Source organism: Heptranchias perlo, chromosome 25, assembly GCF_035084215.1.
Source record: "Heptranchias perlo isolate sHepPer1 chromosome 25, sHepPer1.hap1, whole genome shotgun sequence".
NCBI lineage: Eukaryota > Metazoa > Chordata > Chondrichthyes > Hexanchiformes > Hexanchidae > Heptranchias > Heptranchias perlo.
In genome coordinates, this window is record NC_090349.1 from 1181033 (window position 1) to 1201950 (window position 20918).

Sequence of the window (20918 nt, forward strand, 5' to 3'; positions counted from 1 at the left end):
TGCACACTATCTGCCACATTTCCTTATATAACAACAGTGAATGCATTTCAGTAGCAATTCATTGACTGTGCAGTGCTTTGAGATGTCCTAAATAAGTGCACATTCTTTCATTCCAACTGGTAAATAGAACTTTTTAAAATTGTGAGCAACTTATGTGTTTGTTAATTTATTGTGATTTTTTTTTCCAGGCCAGCCAGCTTGGGGTGTACAGAGCCTTTGTGGATAACTATGAAGTCGCCGTAGAGACAGCAGAGAAGTGCTGTCAAGCCAACACACAGTTTTCTGAAATATCAGAGGTATCATTTTCAAATAATTATTAGACAAATATTAATTACAATTTAGGCCAGTAACAGCACACAAAACAGAAATGGCCACTTGAGTGAGGGGTGCCAGGGTGCATGAACTATACCTCCGCTTGAGACAGTGCCTTTGTGAGAGGAGGGGGTGACTGAGATGGAGGAGAACCAAGATTAGTCCTTTATATATACTTGCTGTTATTTTCATGTCATAAATTCTATATCAGCATTTGATAAAGTTGGAGTGATTATGCCCCATCATTGGAATGCACAAGAAAACAGTCGGTGTACTTGTTGAAGGTAAGTCAGATTGGGGAGGGGGAGTTTACTGAGTGGGGTGCCCCAGAAATCAGAGTTGGGACTAGTACTGCTTCTAATTTTAACAATGACTTGAATTCAGAAACTCATTGCAAATTGGGCAGGATAGCAAACTAGAAAGGGCAGTGTTTTCAGAGGAAGCATCTCAGAAATTACAGAATGAATTGGACAAAATATGTAAGTGGACAGAACAACAACAGATGGAGTTTAATGTGAACAGATGTAGATTACTGCATATAGGAATGAAAAATAGGCAATGCACATACTCCATGAATTAAATAGCTAAGGATGAAGTTGAAAGACTTGACACTCAAGATCCCTTGGGCCTGATGGCCTACGTCTGAGGGTTCTAAAAGAGGTGGCTGCAGAGATAGTGGATCCATTGGTTTTGATCTTCCAGAATTCCCTAAATCCTAGAATGGTCCCCAGAAAGTAGCAAATGTAACCCCGCTATTCAAGAAAAGAGGGAGAGAGAAAACACGGAACTACAGGCCAGTTAGCGTGACATCAGTAGTAGAGAAAATGCTAGAATCTATTATTAAGAATGTAGTAACAGGGCACTTAGAAAATCATAATATGATTAGGGAGAGTTAACATGGTTTTATGAAAGGGAAATCATGTTTGACAAATCTAATAGAGTTTTTAGAGGGTGTAACTAGCAGGGTAGATAAAGGGGAACCAGTAGATGTAGTAAATTTGGATTTTCAAAAGGCATTCAATAAAGTGCCACATAAAAGGTTGTTACACAAGATAAGGGCTCATGGATTGAGGGTAATATATTAGCATGGATTGAGAATTGGTTCAGAAAACAGAGAGTAGGAATAAACGTGTTATTTTCAGGTTGGCAGGCTGTAACTAGTGGGGTGCCACAGGGATCGGTGCTTGGGCCTCAGCTATTTACAATCTATATTAATGATTTGGTGAAGGGACCGAGTGTAATGTATCCAAGTTTGCTGACAATACAAAGCTAGGTGGGAAAGTAAGCTGTGAGGAGGACGTAAAGAATCTGCAAAGGGATATAGACAGGTGAAGTGAGTGGGCAAAAAGATGGCAGATGGAATATAATGTAGGGAAATGTGAGGTTATTCACTTTGGTAAGAAGAATAGAAAAAAAGACTTTTTTAAATGGTGAGAAACTATTAAATGTTGGTGTTCAGTGAGATTTGGGTGTTCTTGTACAAGAAACACAGAAAGTTAACATGCAGGTACAGCAAGTAATTCGGAAGGCAAATAGTATGTTGGCCTTTATTGCAAGGGGATTAGAATACAAGAGTAAGGAAGTTTTGCTGCAATTGTATAGGGCTTTGGTGAGACCACACTTGGATTTTGGTGCAATTTTGGTTTCCTACCTAAGGAAGGATATACTTACCTTAGAGGCGGTGCAATAAAGGTTCATTAGATTGATTCCTGGGATGGGAGGGTTGTCCTATGAGGAGAGATTGAGTTTAGAAGAATGAGAGGTGATCTCATTGAAACATATAAGATTCTAAAAGGGCTTGACAGGGTAGATGCTGAGAGGATATTTCCCCTGGCTGTGGAGTCTAGAACAAGGGGGCATAGTCTCAGGATAAGGGGTCGGACATTTAGTACTCTTAGGGTTGTGAATCTTTGGAATTCTCTACCCCAGAAGACTGTGGATGCTCAGTTGTTGAGTATATTCAAGGCTGAGATCGATAGATTTTTGGACTCTAGGGAAATCAAGGGATATGGGGATTGGGTAGGAAAGTGGAATTGAGGTGGAAAATCAGCCGTGATGTTATTGAATGGCGGATCAGGCTCAAGGGGCCATACGGCCTACTCCTTCTCCCATTTCTTATGTTCCTATGTTTTAAGTCCAACCAATGCAGAGCAAGTGCAGAGGTGGGAGGCCAAGAGCCAGGGACAGGGAAAAATGCAGACATGAGAGCAGGGGGCCACAGGATGAGAACAGGGATGCAGCAGGCCTGGCTTGAAAAAGGCAGCAGCCCTGGGAGAGGAGGTAGCAGGATAGGCCCAATACAACATTAATGAATTTAAAATAAAATGCAAATAGTACTCTGCTTTGGTAACACTGAGAATGGTACTGGGCTTGGTAGAATTGGGGAATGGTACTGGGCTTGGTAGTACTGGGGGATGGTACTGGGCTTTGGTAGTACTTGGGAATGGACCTGGGCTTTGGTCGCACTGGGAATAGTACTGGGCTTGGTAGAATTGGGGAATGATACTGGGCTTTGGTAGCACTGGGGGATGGTACTGGGCTCTGGTAGCACTGGGGGATGGTACTGGGCTCTGGTAGTACTGGGAATGGTACTGGGCTTTGGTAGTGCTGGGAATGGTACTGGGCTTTGGTAGTACTGGGAATGGTACTGGGCTTTGGTAGAATTGGGGAATGGTACTGGGCTTTGGTAGTGCTGGGAATGGTACTGGGCTTTGGTAGTGCTGGGAATGGTACTGGGCTTTGGTAGAATTGGGGAATGGTACTGGGCAGCATGGAGGAACCATTGGTCTGGCATCATTATGAAGGGAGAACCTATACAATTATCGAAGTTTCTAGCACTGAATAAGGCCATTCAGCCCATTGCCTCAATGCCAGCTCTTTGTTAAAGCAATCCAAAATTAATCCCTGCTCTCTGCCCATCATCCAAATATTTATCCACTTTTTACTGAAAAGATACAATAGTCTCTGCCTCACCCATTCCCTCTGGCTTGTAACTTTATTTTTTGTTCTCGAGGATGTGGGTGACACTGGTAAGGCCGCATTTATTGCCCATCCCTAGAAGGGTGACGTTGGATCTTCTCCTTGAACCACTGCATTCCTTATGGTGATGGTGCTCCCACAATGGTGTGGAATTCCAGTATTTGGACCCAACAATGATAAACAAATGGCAATATATGTCCAAGTCAGGATTGTTTGTGACTTGGAGGTGATGGTGTTTCCGTGGCATTGCTCCTGTTGTGCTTCTCAATAATAGAGGTTGCAGGGGAATGAGGTGTTGTCAAAGTAACCTTGGTGAGTTGCTATGGTGCATTATGTAGATAGAATATGCTACAGTCACACTATGCGAGTGATGGAGGGAGGTGGATATTGAATCTGAGGCACCAGTGAAGAAAACGGTTTTGTCCTGGATAGTGTCGAGTTTCCAGGCTGCACCCATCCAGGTGAGTAGTGAGTATTCCATCACACTCCTGACGAGCCATGTGGAATGGTGGATAGGCTTTGAGGGGTGAGGAAGTGAGCCATCTGTCAAAGTACTTGGCCTCTGCCCTAAGGTTGCCAAACCTCTAGGATTATTCTGGAGCCTCCAGGAATTGAAGATTAATCTCCCTGACACTGCTGAAGGCAACCAGGTTTCTTTTGTCATTTTCCTTGAACACTTTGGTTGTTCATTAGAAAAATATTGGAGATGGGGAAAAAAGGCTGTTTGACTGATAGTCAAGAATCATCCATTGGGGAACAAAGAGTCTGTTCATTTTGCAATTGGTGTGGGAAGGCAGAGAGATGGACGTATCGGGCAACCAACGGCAGGAGTGTGGGGGCGGGACAGTTGGAGGCAAAAGGTAATTTGTTGAAACCACCCAGAATAGTCCAACCAGAGTTGGCAACCAAATTCTGCTCTGCTCTTGCAGCCGTGTTGTTGATATGGCTGGTACATTTCAGCTTCTGGTCAGTGTTGACCCTCGATGTTGATCGTGGCGAACTTGGCAGTGGTAGAGCCATTGAAGGACATGGGGAGATGGGAGATTGTTTGAGATGGTTATTGCCTGATACTTATGTGACACAAATATTACCTGCTGTAGGCTGGCAAACAGTAAATATGCTATTCTGTGATGAGTTTTGGAAGTGTATCTTCGTGTCTCTCCCTTTGTGAGCAATGCCTTGAGAGATCAACTCGGAATTTAAATTGTGTGGTGTTGTTTATTTCATCCTTTTTGAAATTGCCATGGCTGTTAAGTTTTCAAGTTGTGGTTGCCATCTTTCCTGTAACATCAACTCTCTGCTAATCTTCTGGTGCTTTTCCATCTAACTGTTAAAAACATGTCCTTATTTTTATTTCAGAATTTAAAGGTCAGGAGTATGAAAGACTCAAAAGATCAAAACATGAAGAACTCTCTGGAAGGTAGGGCATTCCAAATTTTCTAAGAAAAACAAGTGGATAACTAACTTGAAAGTAATGTTTTTTCAATTTGATTCTTGTCGTTGGGAGTATCTTGAAACCAACAGTTAGAGGTGCTGTCCTACTTGATTCCCTCATCCTCTAACCCTCAAATAGTGAGCTACAAAAATGAGTCAGATAAGAAAATAAACACAGTGGATAACTTCCTGCTCAACAATATACATTTCTCATATCCCAGTATGGAAAATAAATTAAAATACTATAGTACCAGTCACTGGGTGTGTTCACGATCTGTGTTACTATCATCCCTTTTACACTTTCACATACTTCAGACTGTTTGTCCTGCAGTTTGCCAGTTTTTCTGCTTTTGATCACTGTTCATTGTTGGAAAGTGTGTATATGTGGCCACTGGGCGAGAACAGCAATGGGTTTGTCTGTGATGCCCTCCATAGTCAGATAACCTGCCGACACTCATTGTTTAGGCTCATGCATGGAGAATGACCACTTGGATAAAGTACCAGAGGGTTACGAGTGCCTGTGGAATAATACCCCAGCAACAGGAAGGGAGAAAATTGCAAAACTAAATATTGAAAAATAAACAAAGTGCTGAGTAAAATAGATCTAAGAAATGGTATTTTAAGAATGTTTATCTTTTTTTCTGAAGTGTTATCCATGTTGAATATTTTGCTTATTTCACTGTTGTTCTTTCTTTCTCCAGCTCTCCTATATAAACCCGTTGACCGGGTCACCCGAAGCACACTTGTTCTCCATGTAAGTGCAGCAGTGCATTGCAGTAAATTGCTAATATATCAATCCATGACATTACTTCAGGTCATTTCCAGTGCTCTTCATTTTCAGTCAATGATATCCATTATAGCAAGACTACTACTGTGAACTGAAACAATTTTGAACAAATGTATATGTAATGATCAGGCACCACGACTGTACATGGGGTTATGATAGGCCGATGCCAGTGGATAGTAAGAACTCGTACAGAAGAATGCATTGCGAGTAAAATAGAACTTTTGAAAGCATTCTTCGTCAGAGTTCTGGATCTTTGTCTATAATTAATTATAAACAATTTTACAACACCAAGTTATAGTCCAGCAATTTTATTTTAAATTCACAAGCTTTCGGAGGCTTCCTCCTTCGTCAGGTAAATGTTCAGGAGCTCCTTGAAGCCTACGCATTTATACATCACAGAACAATACATGGTGTTTACAGACTGCCCCTGCAACTGCCCGTTGCCAAGGCAATCACCGTGTTCAGACAGAGAGGTGTCACCTGCAGAACCCCCGAATACACATTCAACAAAAAAACAAACAGGAAAAAAAAACAGAGAGAGGCAGAAACATCCGGAAGGCAGAGAAAGCCAGCAAATGACCCATTATATTAAAAACAGATAACATTTGTTCGCTGGTGGGGTAACGTGTAGCGTGACATGAACCCAAGATCCCGGTTGAGGCCGTCCTCATGGGTGCGGAACTTGGCTATCAATTTCTGCTCGACGATTTTGCGTTGTCGTGTGTCTCGAAGGCCGCCTTGGAGTACGCTTACCCGAAGGTCGGTGGATGAATGTCCATGACTGCTGAAGTGTTCCCCGACTGGGAGGGAACCCTCCTGTTTGGCGATTGTTGCGCGGTGTCCGTTCATCCGTTGTCGCAGCGTCTGCATGGTCTCGCCAATGTACCATGCTCCGGGGCATCCTTTCCTGCAACGTATGAGGTAGACAACGTTGGCCGAGTCACAGGAGTATGAACCATGCACCTGGTGGGTGGTGTCCTCTCGTGTGATGGTGGTATCTGTGTCGATGATCTGGCATGTCTTGCAGAGGTTACCGTGGCAGGGTTGTGTGGTGTCGTGGACGCTGTTCTCTTGAAAGCTAGGTAATTTGCTGCGAACTATAGTTCAAGAGAACCTAGCTTTCAAGCGTACTCCAAGGCGGCCTTCGAGACACACGACAACGCAAAATCGTCGAGCAGAAATTGATAGCCAAGTTCCGCACCCATGAGGACGGCCTCAACCGGGATCTTGGGTTCATGTCACGCTACACGTTACCCCACCAGCGAACAAATGTTATCTGTTTTTAATCTAATGGGTCATTTGCTGGCTTTCTCTGCCTTCCGGATGTTTCTGCCTCTCTCTGTTTTTTTTTCCTGTTTGTTTTTTTGTTGAATGTGTATTCGGGGGTTCTGCAGGTGACACCTCTCTGTCTGAACACGGTGATTGCCTTGGCAACGGGCAGTTGCAGGGGCAGTCTGTAAACACCATGTATTGTTCTGTGATGTATAAATGCGTAGGCTTCAAGGAGCTCCTGAACATTTACCTGACGAAGGAGGAAGCCTCCGAAAGCTTGTGAATTTAAAATAAAATTGCTGGACTATAACTTGGTGTTGTAAAATTGTTTACAATTGTCAACCCCAGTCCATCACCGGCATCTCCACATTATAATTAATTAGTTATTAATAATAATAAAGGGGAGGAAGTGATACTTCCGTTGTACAGAGCCTTGGTCAGACCCCATCTGGAGATACTGTGTTCAGTTTTGGCACTGCCCCTCAGGAAGGATATATTGGCCTTGGAGGGGGTACAGCGCAGGTTCACCAGAATGATACCGGGGCTAAAAGGGTTAAATTATGAGGACAGGTCACATAAACCTGGTTTGTATTCCCTTGAGTTTAGAAGATTGATGGGTGAGCTGATCGAGATGTTTAAAATGTTAAAAGGATTCGATAGGGTAGATACAGAGAAACTATTTCCTCTGGTGGGGGAATCTTAAAATTAGAGCTAGGCCATTCAGGAGCAAAATCAGGAAGCGCTTTTTCACACAGGGTAGTGGAAATCTAGAATTCTATCCCCCAAAAGGCTGTGGATGCTGGATCAATTGAAATTTTCAAAACAAGATAAATATCTTGCAACTTTTAATATATTCACATATTATTCCGAGTGAACACTCCTGGTAGTCTGGTATAAGAAGTTAGTATTCTTCCTCTTTCTTCCCAGTGAAAGTGGCCATTTGGCCTCCATTGTATTTGTTTCCTGTTTTCATGAATTGTCTTTTCAGTTTTAAAATCTCATTTCCTTTACCTTTATCCAAAGCAAGCTTTAAAAAATGTGCTGATGTGGTGCTACTTGTGGATGTGAAGCAGTCCCAAGCTGTGTATTTCTACTTAATTTTATATGTAAACAGTGCCATTAAAATTTATTTCAGGATTAGAAAAACCCTTTATCTTTTGGTATTTAATGAGGAGATAAACGAGTGTTCAGCCTGTGTACGTGAAGCTTGTTGAGCTTTGTTTATGGTAATAGTGTCATTACATTGAACATCAGGCACATGTTATACCTCAATCAGCAGACAGCACTATTCCTCCAAGCCAACTTATTTTTTTACCTGGTCCTAATCTGTCTGTGTCAGCGTGGCTCAGTGGCAGCATTCTCGCCTCATGTCAGAAGGTTGTGACATAAAGCCCCACTCCAGAGACTTGAGCACAAAATCTAGGCTGACCCTCCAGTGCAGTAGTGAGGGGAGTGCTGCACTGTCGGAGGTGCCATCTTTCAGATGAGATGTTGAACCAAAGCCACGATTGCCCTCAGGTGGACGTAAAAGATCCCATGGCATTATTTCAAAGCAGACCAGGGGAGTTCTCGCCAATGCCCTGGTCAATATTTATCCCTCAACTAACATCACCAAAACAGATTATCTGGTCATTTATCTCATTGCTGTTTGTGGGATCTTGCTGGGCACAAATTGGCTGTCGTGTTTCCTACATTACAACAGTGGTTACACTTCAAAAGTACTTAATTGACTGTAAAGCACTTTGGGACGCCCTGAGGTTGTGAAAGGCGCTATAGAAATGCAAGTCTGTCTTTCTGTGCCTGTCTTTCTGTGCCTGTCTTTCTGTGCCTGTCTTTCTGTGCCTGTCTTTCTGTGCCTGTCTTTCTGTGCCTGTCTTTCTGTGCCTGTCTTTCTGTGCCTGTCTGTCTGTGCCTGTCTGTCTGTGCCTGTCTGTCTGTGCCTGTCTGTCTGTGCCTGTCTGTCTGTGCCTGTCTGTCTGTGCCTGTCTGTCTGTGCCTGTCTGTCTGTGCCTGTCTGTCTGTGCCTGTCTGTCTGTGCCTGTCTGTCTGTCTGTGCCTGTCTGTCTGTCTGTGCCTGTCTGTCTGTCTGTGCCTGTCTGTCTGTCTGTGCCTGTCTGTCTGTCTGTGCCTGTCTGTGTCTGTCTGTGCCTGTCTGTGTCTGTCTGTGCCTGCCTGTCTGTCTGTGCCTGCCTGTCTGTCTGTGCCTGCCTGTCTGTGTCTGTCTGTCTGTGTCTGTCTGTCTGTGTCTGTCTGCTTTCTTTCTGTCTGCTTTCTTTCTGTCTGCTTTCTTTCTGTCTGCTTTCTTTCTGCCTGCTTTCTTTCTGCCTGCTTTCTTTCTGCCTGCTTTCTTTCTGCCTGCTTTCTTTCTGCCTGCTTTCTTTCTGCCTGCTTTCTTTCTGTCTGCTTTCTTTCTGTCTGCTTTCTTTCTGTCTGCTTTCTTTCTGTCTTGTCTTTCTGTCTGCTTTCTTTCTGTCTTTCTTTCTATCATATTGTAAAGTCAGAAGGAGAGAAAGAGTGAGACTGGCAAATGCTGGGATTTACAATGTTGTTTCAGTTTTCTGTTGGAAACTATTGCACCATGAGTCATGTGCACATTATCCTTCCCTGGGCAATGATATATTCCTTCCCTTTTTGCATTCCATTGTCTATATTATAAAGGTTTGAGGAAAAGAAGTCAGCAGTTTGATCTTCGCTAGATATAATTTGTTTCAGCATTTCCTCTGTGCTGGAAACAAATGGTTACCTGCAGATTGGAGAAAATTAAAAGGTTAAAAATAGCTCTCCAATAGTGTTTTTAGTAGTTATTGTTCTTACTGGTTAGTTTTTTAGTGGTTGGTTAGTGTTTTTTTAGTGGTTAGTGTTTTAGTGTCAGATAAACAGTAAAGTGCCTTAAAGCTAAACAAGCAGTTTTAATAACTGTAGTTAACATGGCAGGACAGCAGGGGCCCATCGCGTGCACATCATGTGGAACGTGGGAACTCCAGAACACTTTGTGTGTCCTGGAAAACCACATGTACAGGAAGTGCCACCAATTGCTCGAGCTCAGAGCTTCTGAACTTGAGAGGTGGCTGGCGTCACTACAGTGGATATGCAAAGCTGAGAGTTTTGTGGATAGCATGTTTCAGGAGGTGGTCACCCTGCAGCTACAGAGAGTTCAAGCGGAGAGGGAGTGGGCAACCACCAGACAGACTTGGAGGAACAGGCAGGCATTGCAGGAGTCCTCTGGGAGTGTGGCACTCTCAAACCAGTATTCAGTGTTGAATACCAGTGAGGGGATTGACACCTCGTGCAGTCAGGAGCAAATCCACGGCACTGCGGGAGACCCGGCTGCACAGAGGGGGAAAAGAAATGCAGTTGTTATTCGATAGGGGGATAGACTGGTGATTCTGCAACCTGCGACGTGAGTCGTGCATGGTGTGTTGCCTCCCTGGTGCCGAGGTAAATGACATCACTGAGAGGGGGCAGAACATTTTGAGGGGTGGGAAGGGGAACAGCCAGAAGTCATGGTCCATGTTGGAACCATAGGAAGGAAAAGGGTCGAGGTCCTTCAGGCAGAGTTTCAGGAGCGAGGGAGGAAGTTAAAAAGCGGGACCTCAAAGGTAGTAATCTCTGGGTTGCTACCAGTGCCGCGTGCTAGTGAGTATAGGAATAGTAGGATAAAACAGGTTAATGTGTGGCTGGAGCATTAGTGCAGGAGAGAGGGCTTCAGATCCCTGGGGCATTGGGACCAGTTCTGGGGCAGGAGGGATCTGTTCAAGATGGACAGGTTGTACCTCAACAGAGCTGGGACTAGTGCTGTGGGGGAGGATTTAAACTAATTTGGCAGGGGGATGGGCACCAGGATGAAACATTAGAGAGGAGAAATAAGATGCACAGAGGACTGAGAGGGACAAGTAGCACTAGAGTAAAGGACAGTTCGGAAATAGGAGGGATCAGACAGGGGAGCAAATGCGGGGCAGTCTAAAATGAGATTGGAGAGCATGTACATAAATGCATGTAGCGTGGTAAATAAGGTTGATGAGCTGGAGGCTCAAATCGCCAAATGGGACTATGATATAATGGCAATAACAGACTCAAACAAGGGGAGGATTGGGTATTTAATATTCCTGCTACAAGGTATTCAGGAAAGATAGGGAAGGAAAGAAAGGAAGGGGGGTGGCAGTGTGGATCAAAGAAACTATTATAGCACTGGAAAGGGATGATGAAGTTGAGGGGTCAAAGACAGAATCTATTTGGTTAGAATTAATAACAATAGAGGAGATATTACACTACTGAGTGTATACTATAGGCCACCAAATAGTGGGACGGAGATGGGGAGCAAATCTGAAGGCAAATTACAGAAAGATGCAAGAACTATAAGAGTAGTGAAAATGGGGGACTTCAATTATCTCAATATAGTCTGGGACAGTAACAGTGTAAAGGGCAAAGAGGGGGAGGAATTCCTGAAATGTGTTTGAGAACTTTCTGGAACAGTGTGTTTCCAGCCCAACCAGGAAGGAAGCAGTGCTGGATCTAGTTCTGGGGAATGAGATGGGACAGGTGGAGCATGTTTCAGTGGGGGAGCATTTGGGGAACAGTGATCATAATATCATTAGGTTTAGAATAGTTATGGAAAAGGACAAGGAACAATCAAATGAGAAAATGCTTAACTGGAGGAGGGCTAATTTCAGTGAGTTAAAAATGAATCTTGCCCAGATGCATTGGAATCAAAAATTGGTGGCAAAACAATAATTGTACAATAGGAGGCCTTCAAGGAGGAGATAGTTCGGGTACAGAGTAGACATATTCCTATGAGGAGGAAAGGAAGTATATCCAAAGCTGGAGCTCCCTGGATGACTAAAGGTATAAAGATTAAAATGAAACAGAAAAAGGAGGCTTATGACAAATGTTAGGTTCATAATAAGCAGAGAACCAGACTGAATACAGAAAATACAGAGGAGATCTAAAAAAGGGAATAAGAGGGGCAAAGTGAGAGTATGAGAATAGATTAGCGGTTAACACAAAAGGGAACCCAAGAGTCTTTTATAGACATATAAATAATAAAAGGAAGCGTGGGGCCAATTAGGGACAAAAAAGGAGATCTTCTTGTGGAGGCAGAGGGCACGGCTGAGGCACTAAAGGAATACTTCACATCGATCTTCACTAGAGAAGAGGATGATGTCATTGTAGCAGTAAAGGAGGAGGTAATAGTGATAAGTAGCGATATTGAATAGGATAAAAATAGATAAAGAGGAGGTAAAGATTGGCAGTACTCAAAGTAGAAAAGTCTCCCGGTCCAGATGGGAAGCATCCTAGGTTACTGAGGGAAGTAAGGGTGGAAATTGCAGAGGCTCTGGCCACAATCTTCCAATCCTCCTTAGATATGGGGATGGTGCCGGAGGACTGGAGGATTGCAAATGTTATACCCCTGTTCAAAAGAGAGGGATAAACCCGGCAATTACAGGCCTGTCAGCCTAATGTCGGTGGTAGGGAAACTTTTAGAGACAATAATCCGGGACAAAATGAAAAGTATGGGCTAATAAATGAAAATCAGCACGGATTTGTTAAAGAAAAATTGTGTTTCACTGACTTGATTGAGATCTTTGATGAAGTAACGGAGAGGGTTGATGAGGATAGTGTGGTTTATGTTATGTATATAGACTAAGGCATTCCTGCTGACTTCAGGAGAACATAGACTGGTGAAATTTAACGCTGAGAAGTGTGAAGTGATACATTGTGGTAGGTAGAATGAGGAGAGACAATATAAACTAAATGGTACAATTTTAAAGGGTGTGCAGGAACAGAGAGACCTAGGGGTGCACATACACAAATCTTTGAAGGTGGCAGGACAAGTTGAGAAGGCTATTAAAAAAGCATATGGGATCCTGGTCTTTATTAATAGAGGCACAGAGTACAAAAGCAAGGAAGTTATGCTAAACCTTTATAAAACTGGTTAGGCCTCAGCTGGAGTTTTGTGTTCAATTCTGGACACCACACTTTAGGAAGGATGTCAAGACCTTAGAGAGGGTGCAGAAGAGATTTACTGGAATGGTACCAGGGATGAGGGACTTCAGTTATGGGAGAGACTGGAGAAGTTGGGGTTGTTCTTCTTAGAGCAAAGAAGGTTAAGGGGAGATTTGATAAAGGTGTTCAAAATCATGAAGGGTTTTGGCAGAGTAAATAAGGAGAAACTGTTTCCAGTGGCAGAAGGATCGGTAACCAGAGGATGCAGATTTAAGGTGATCGGCAAAAGAACCAGAGGTGACATGAGGAAGCATTTTTTTATGCAGCGAGTTGTTACGATCTGGAATGCACTCCCTGAAAGGGTGGTGGAAGCAGATTCAATAGTAACTTTCAAAAGGGAATTGGATAAATACTTGAAGGGAAAAAATTACTGGGCAATGGGGAAAGAGCAGGGGAATGGGACTAATTGGATAGCTCTTTCAAAGAGCTGGCACAGGCATGATTAGCTGAATGGCCTCCTCCTGTGCTATACCCAGTACGATATGATATGAATGTGGTCTTATAGTAAAGGTACATTGACGCTACAGCTTTAGCATTGGTGCAAATCACTTTGGTTTCACATCAATGCTAAAAAGTTAAGAGTGAAGCAGAGGGAGACTTCCTCTTCCAGGTCAAAATAATCCTTCAGAACTCTTACAGTAAGTTTAGATTAGGCAATGATGATCAATTTATAATGTCTGTTATTTGAGATGTTAACTATCTCACAGTAACGTGTGCTTGATGTTCTGTGCAATGAACCTATTACCGTATAACAAAGCTTAACGAGCTTCATGTGCAACAAAGGGTGTACAAATATGTAGCATTTAACATAACACATCCAAATATGCAGATACCTTTGGAGTGATGGCTGTGGTGTGAGAAGGCAGGGAATACATTGCTTCTGTATCTGTCAGAGTTCAAAATTGTCACCAGCAGAAGCTAGCTGCATTGGTCCATGCTGATACCGATGTATTTGTGAATCTATATAAATGTATTGCAAAATTAGCTGGGAACGGACTTTAGACTGAACCTCCCTACCCCTATACTATCTGACATAGACCTCATTTTATTCATTAGTTTTTCCACAACTTGCTGATTGTCCCTATTTGCACTGCCCAACAACTCTTATTGGAGCTACAGAAATCAAAATCTAAAAATGTGGTTGTCTGTACCCACACAATTTTAATGTATGCAATGCATGCTCCATTGTCCAGCTTGGTGGGACTGCTCTTGTTGGTTCCACTCTTACCGATCCAATCTCAGCTAGAGCATCTCCAGCATTGGCTTCTCTTCCTGTCCCCACACAGTTACATGCAGAGCTCCCAAGGATCTATCTTTGGTCCCCTCCTCTACATGCTGTCTCTTAGTAACATTTTCTGCAAACAGGAGTCAGTTTCCACATGTAAATTAACGACATGCAGCTCTACCTCTTCACCATCTCTCTCGACCCCTCCACTTTCTCTATTATCAGACTGCTGTCTAACATCCAGTCTTGAATGACATTCAATTTCTTAGAGTTAAACATTGAGAAGACCAAGGCTGTCATCTTTGGCCTCTGCCACAAACTCTGTATCTGTACCACCGATTCCATCCTCCTTCCCAGCCACTGTCTCAGGCTGAACCAAACTCTTCACAACCATGGCATCCTTTTCGAGCCCGAGCTGAACTGAGCTTCCAATCTCATATCCGCTCCATCACCAAGGTCGCCTACTTCCACCTCCATAACACGTCCATCTCTGCCCCAACCTCAGCCCAGCTGCTGAAGAAACCCTCATCCTTGCCTTTGTCACCTCCAGACTTGATTACCCCAATGATCCCTTGGCCGACCTCCCGCACTCCACCCTCTGTAAACTTCAGTTCATCCAAAACTCTGCTGCTTGTATCCTATCTCGCATCAAGTCCTGCTCATGCATCATCCTTGTCCTTGTTGATCTACATTGGCTCCCGGTTTCCCCCAACACCTCAAATTTAAAATTCTTATCCTTGTGTTTAAATCCCTTCATAGCCTCGCCTCTCCCTATCTCTGTAACATCCTCCAGCTATACAACCCCTCCCCTCGAACTCTCCATTGCTGTAACTGGCTTCTTGTGCATCCCCCCTCCCTTTGCCCCACCTTTGGCACCCGTGCCTTCAGCCACCTAGACCCCATTCTCCGCCTAGGTTACAGTGCTAAATGAAGTATTTTGAAATATTCTTACGGTCATGTTAGTGAGATCAACATCAGCTCTCAATGGACTGGCTCATGTGTGAGCAGAGATGCTGCTGCTTTGTGATCCTGTTCCTAGCTGCAATCTGAATGACTATCTCATGTTCCTGTAGGATTTGTTAAAACACACACCGGTCAATCACCCAGATCATCCTTTGCTGCAAGATGCTCTCCGTATTTCACAGAACTTCCTGTCCAGTATTAATGAAGAGATCACTCCCAGGCGACAATCTATGACTGTAAAGAAAGGCGAGGTGAGTTGCTCTGTCAACCCGCAAGTATAAGTAAATCTGTAGCTCATTCTGGTAACTTAATTTCGGTAACAAGATGCAATTACTCCCTTGTTATCTTATAAAAGGTACACCATGACCTCTATTTGACAGTTTTCAATACACAGTATACATACTTTTAATAAATAGATGACACGGTGATTTGGACTGCAGTATACATGGAATGTTAAATCGGTTAATTTTTTTTATTGGATAATTTGATTTATTTTTTGTGTTAAAAAACTTTGAATTAGACTGTATTTATTAAAGTTGCTTTTGTAAGGTTCAGGTATACACCGGTTTACTACTGTTCTTAAAACATCAGCTATCTCTTTCAGCCACAAAGCTAAATAAAGTTAATATATCAGATATAAATGGAACCCAGTGAGGATATGTTGAACCCAAACTGATTTGTACCTTAAAAAATGATCTTTTATCACATATGTTCGATGTTTATACGTCTGCGTACTGACTGTAAGGTTTGCATGTGTGATACTCTGGGCTTTGGTGATAGACTTTTGACATTCCTTTACAGTTTGGTTTATTCATATAATCTGTACATGCAGCCGGTCGTGCTATAAACATCAAAATCCTATCTCTAACACAAATGATGCTTATGACCATTTTTCTTGGTTGCCAAGCTTTTAACAAAACACACTAAAATCTGATTTTTTTAAAAAATCTTATTGTATTCAGGAAAAAGGATTCCTGCCAGAATATTAAAGTTCTATATGTGTATAACTTTTATGTGGGGTTACTGCATCTCTGTGTTTTGTTACACATTATCCCTTCCACTGGATAGGGGAAATAGCTGGGAGATCTAAAGGGAGTATGGGAAGAGGGATACATTAGTATGTGTGTCTGGCCCTCCACCTGGTTACTGTGAAGACGAAAAGAAAATTATAACTTGGGAATGACTTGCAGATGTTCAACATTTTTTTTTGTAATGAGTTGTTTCAAAGCACCATTCTTTGGTTTCACAGTTGGTGTGCTCTGATTTATAAAGGTGGCATCTTGAGCATTACCTATGTTTCTTGTACTTTGAGAAAAGGTTCCTATTTCAGTGTTGCCATGCCTTTTAGAAATGTCAGGAAACCTATGGTATGGATGAGTTGGGGTATTCAAGGGAATTGCAGATGTTCCTTTATTTCCAGTTTTCTCTCCCTTCCACCCTTTGAAAGTGCTGACTTTTGCTGGGTATTGATCCAATGGCACTGGGCATGCCCAGATATCTCACCCAAGTGAGTAAGCTTGGGCAGCGAGTGTTGGCAAGACATATGTCGGTGGAGGGGCAGACCCTGTCCTGGATCACCATTGTCGACACCCCTGAATGCACATATTGCAACAGGACTTGTTGGATAGCAAGTGAGGTAAGCAGCCAACAGAGACCTTATGGGTTGAATTGAGAAATAGGAAAGGATCTAAGACTATAGTGGGAATTGTGTATAGGACCCCTGGCAGCAGCTCTGAAGTGCTCGATTGTATAAATGCAGAGATTAGACAAGCGTGTAAGAAAGGCATAGTGGTCTTAATGGGGGACTTTAACCTTCACAAAGATTGGGGAAAGCAGACTCGCAACTGTCAGAAAGGTAGTGAATTTCTTGAGTGTGATCGGGATAGTTTTCTACAGCAGTAGGTCCTAGAGGCAACAAGGGGGCAAACCATACTAGATTTAGTAATGAGTAATGAACCAGATTTAGTGAATCAGCTTAACTGTGCGTGAACATCTATCCAATAGCGATCATAACATGATTGAGTTCAATGTACGGAGCACCAAGCATTGTTCTGTGATTTATAAATGCAATTTCATTTTGAGGATTTCATTTCCAACAACGTTCACCTGAGGAAGGAGGAAGCCTCCGAAAGCTTGTAAATTTAAAATAAAATTGCTGGACTATAACTTGGTGTTGTAAAATTGTTTACAAGAGTTCAATGTAGTGTTTGAAAGGAAAAAAAGTGAGTCAGCTGCTAAGATTCTAGACTCGGGCAAGGCCGACTTCAATGGGATGAGCCAGAGACTGTCCACAGTAAACTGGGCAAATCTGTTAATGGGTAAAACGACTGATGATCAGTGGGAAATGTTTAAAGAAACATTTAACGTGACACAGAATCAGTTTATACCCCTGAGGGGCAAGAACTCTACTTGCCAAAAAAAACAGCCATGGACAACTAAAGAGGTAAGGGACAGTATAAGACATAAGGAAAGGGCATACAAAAAGGCAAAAAATGGCACAGATCCTGGCGAATGGGAAAGATACAAAGATCAACAAAGGGTCACAAAACAGATAGTAAAAGCTACAAAAAGAGAGTATGAAAAGAAACTTGCAAGGGATATCAAAACCAATACGAAGAACTTTTATAGTTACATTAGGAAAAAGAGGGTGGTCAGGAGCAGTGTTGGCCCCTTAAAAACTGAAAGTGGGGATATTGTCATTGACAATGGGGAAATGGCGGACATGTTGAACGATTACTTTACGTCAGTATTTACAGTCGAAAAAGAGGATAGCATGCCGGAAATCCCAAGAAAACTAATATTGAATCGGGGACAGGGACTCGATAAAGTTAATATAAGTAAAGCAACAGTAATGAAGAAAATAATAGCACCAAAGAGTGACAAATCCCCAGGACCAGATGGTTTCCATCCCAGAGTTTTAAAGGAAGTAGGTGAGCACATTGCAGATGCCTTAACTATAATCTTTCAAAGTTCTCTAGATTCAGGAACTTTGGAAAATTGCACATGTCACTCCGCTTTTTAAGAAAGGAGAGAGAGGGAAACCAGGGAATTATAGACCAGTTAGCCTAACATCTGTTGTGGGGAAAATGCTGGAGTCTATAATTAAGAATAGGGTGACTGAACACCTCGAGAATTTTCAGTTAATCAGAGAGAGCCAGCATGGATTTGTGAAAGGTAGGTCATGCCTGACAAACCTGATTGAATTTTTTGAAGAGGTGACTAAAGTAGTGGTCAGGGGAATGTCAATGGATGTTATTTATATGGACTTCCTGAAGGCATTTGATAAGGTCCCACATAAGAGACTGTTAGCTGAGATAGAAGCCCATGGAATCGAGGGAAAAGTACAGACTTGGTTAGGAAGTTAGCTGAGCGAAAGGCGACAGAGAGTAGGGATAATGGGTAGGTACTCACATTGGCAGGATGTGACTAGTGGAGTCCCGCAGGGATCTGTCTTGGGGCCTCAATTATTCACAATATTTATTAACGACTTAGATGAAGGCACAGAAAGTCTCATATCTAAGTTTGCCGATGACACAAAGATTGGTGGCATTGTAAGCAGTGTGGATGAAAACATAAAATTACAAAGCGATATTGATAGATTAGGTGAATGAGCAAAACTGTGGCAAATGGAATTCAATGTAGACAAATGTGAGGTCATCCACTTTGGATCAAAAAAGGATAGAACAGGGTACTTTCTAAATGGTAAAAAGTTAAGAACAGTGGATGTCCAAAGGGACCGATGGGTTCAGGTACATAGATCATTGAAGTGTGATGAACAGGTGCAGAAAATAATCAATAAGGCTAATGGAATGCTGGCCTTTATATCTTGAGGACTAGAGTACAAGGGGGTAGAAGTTATGCTGCAGCTATACAAAACCCTGGTTAGACCGCACCTGGAGTACAGTGAGCAGTTCTGGGCACCGCACCTTCGGATGGACATATTGGCCTTGGAGGGAGTGCAGCGTAGGTTTACTGGAATGATACCCGGACTTCAAGGGTTAAGTTACGAGGAGAGATTACAAAAATTAGCGTTGTATTCTCTCGAGTTTAGAAGGTTAAGGGGTGATCTGATCGAAGTTTATAAGATATTAAGGGGAACGGATAGGGTGGATAGAGAGAAACTATTTCCGCTGGTTGGGGATTCTAAGAGTAGGGGGCACAGTCTAAAAATTAGAGCCAGACCTTTCAGGAGCGAGACTAGAAAACATTTCTACACACAAAGGGTGGTAGAAGTTTGGAACTCTCTTCCGCAAACGGCAATTGATACTAGCTCAATTGCTAAATTTAAATCTGAGATAGATAGCTTTTTGGCAGCCAAAGGTATTAAGGGATATGGGCCAAAGGCGGGTATATGGAGTTAGATCACAGATCAGCCATGATCTTATCAAATGGCGGAGCAGGCACGAGGGGCTGAATGGCCTACTCTAGTTCCTATGTTCCGATGATGGAGATTTTTAATTCAGTCCTGTACTGTGACGTAGTATATCGTGTAAAATATAACACACACTTGAGTGATAGATTAGAGCTCTGGAAAAGTTTTAAATTCAATTCCTGGTAATCAACATGGTGTATTTCACCAGTTGACCAGATTCTATTGAAAAGTCCTTTTGAAGCTGAGAATGATCATACACTGTTACTGATCTGATAGTTTGTGTATTTCAACCTTGGGTATTTGTTTGCAGTAGATAACAGAGAGCCAGTTTTGCTGCCTCAGACTTGCCCTGATAAGCAGTCTGAATCTGACCTGGGGCAACGACAGAGCCCACTTGTAGTGTTGAGATTGCTCGGGGAGAAGTGCTCCAGGAGCCACTTTAGCATTGGGTCATTTTGCCTTTTGTTTTTGCTGAGAGCTGCTTGTGGCAAAATGCATCAGCTGAGAAAATGTCACAATTTCCATGCAAACTAACATTGAGCTGTTGCATATAAATCAGCACTGCAATCAAATGCTTCAATAGCCAGACCATTATGGAATACATGATGTCAACATGATGTCAACTCTCAGTTTCAAGTCAGCCAGCAATCTCTTCCAGTGCAGATTGATTGTAAACAATTTTACAACACCAAGTTATAGTCCAGCAATTTTATTTTAAATTCACAAGCTTTCGGAGATTTTCTCCTTCCTCAGGCAAATGTTTCAAGATCTCCTTGAAGCCTACGCATTTATACATATTGAACAATAATAAATGGTGTTTACAGACTGCCCCTGCAACTGCCCGTTGCCAAGGCAATCACCGTGTTCAGACAGAGAGGTGTTACCTGCAGAACCTCCGAATACACATTCAATAAAAAAACAAACAGGGAAAAAAAACAGAGAAAAAAAAACACAGAGAGAGGCAGAAACATCCGGAAGGCAGAGAGAGCCAGCAAATGACCCATTATATTAAAAACAGATAACATTTGTTCGCTGGTGGGGTAACGTGTAGCGTGACATGAACCCAAGATCCCGGTTGAGGCCGTCCTCATGGGTGCGGAACTTGGCTATCAATTTCTGCTCGACGATTTTGCGTTGTCGTGTGTCTCGAAGGCCGCCTTGGAGTACGCTTACCCGAAGGTCGGTGGATGAATGTCCATGACTGCTGAAGTGTTCCCCGACTGGGAGGGAACCCTCCTGTTTGGCGATTGTTGCGCGGTGTCCATTCATCCGTTGTCGCAGCGTCTGCATGGTCTCGCCAATGTACCATGCTCTGGGGCATCCTTTCCTGCAACGTATGAGGTAGACAACGTTGGCTGAGTCACAGGAGTATGAACCATGCACCTGGTGGGTGGTGTCATCTCGTGTGATGGTGGTATCTGTGTCGATGATCTGGCATGTCTTGCAGAGGTTACCGTGGCAGGGTTGTGTGGCGTCGTGGACGCTGTTCTCTTGAAAGCTAGGTAGTTTGCTGCGAACGATGGTCTGTTTGAGGTTGGGTGGCTGTTTAAAGGCGAGTAGTGGAGGTGTGG

The 20918-nt window shown here is 42.9% G+C and overlaps 1 pseudogene; it reads left to right on the forward strand.

The window, feature by feature from the left end:
• The window catches only part of LOC137341921 (breakpoint cluster region protein-like), a 743894-nt pseudogene that overhangs the window by 458718 nt on the left and 264258 nt on the right, over positions 1-20918 (forward strand).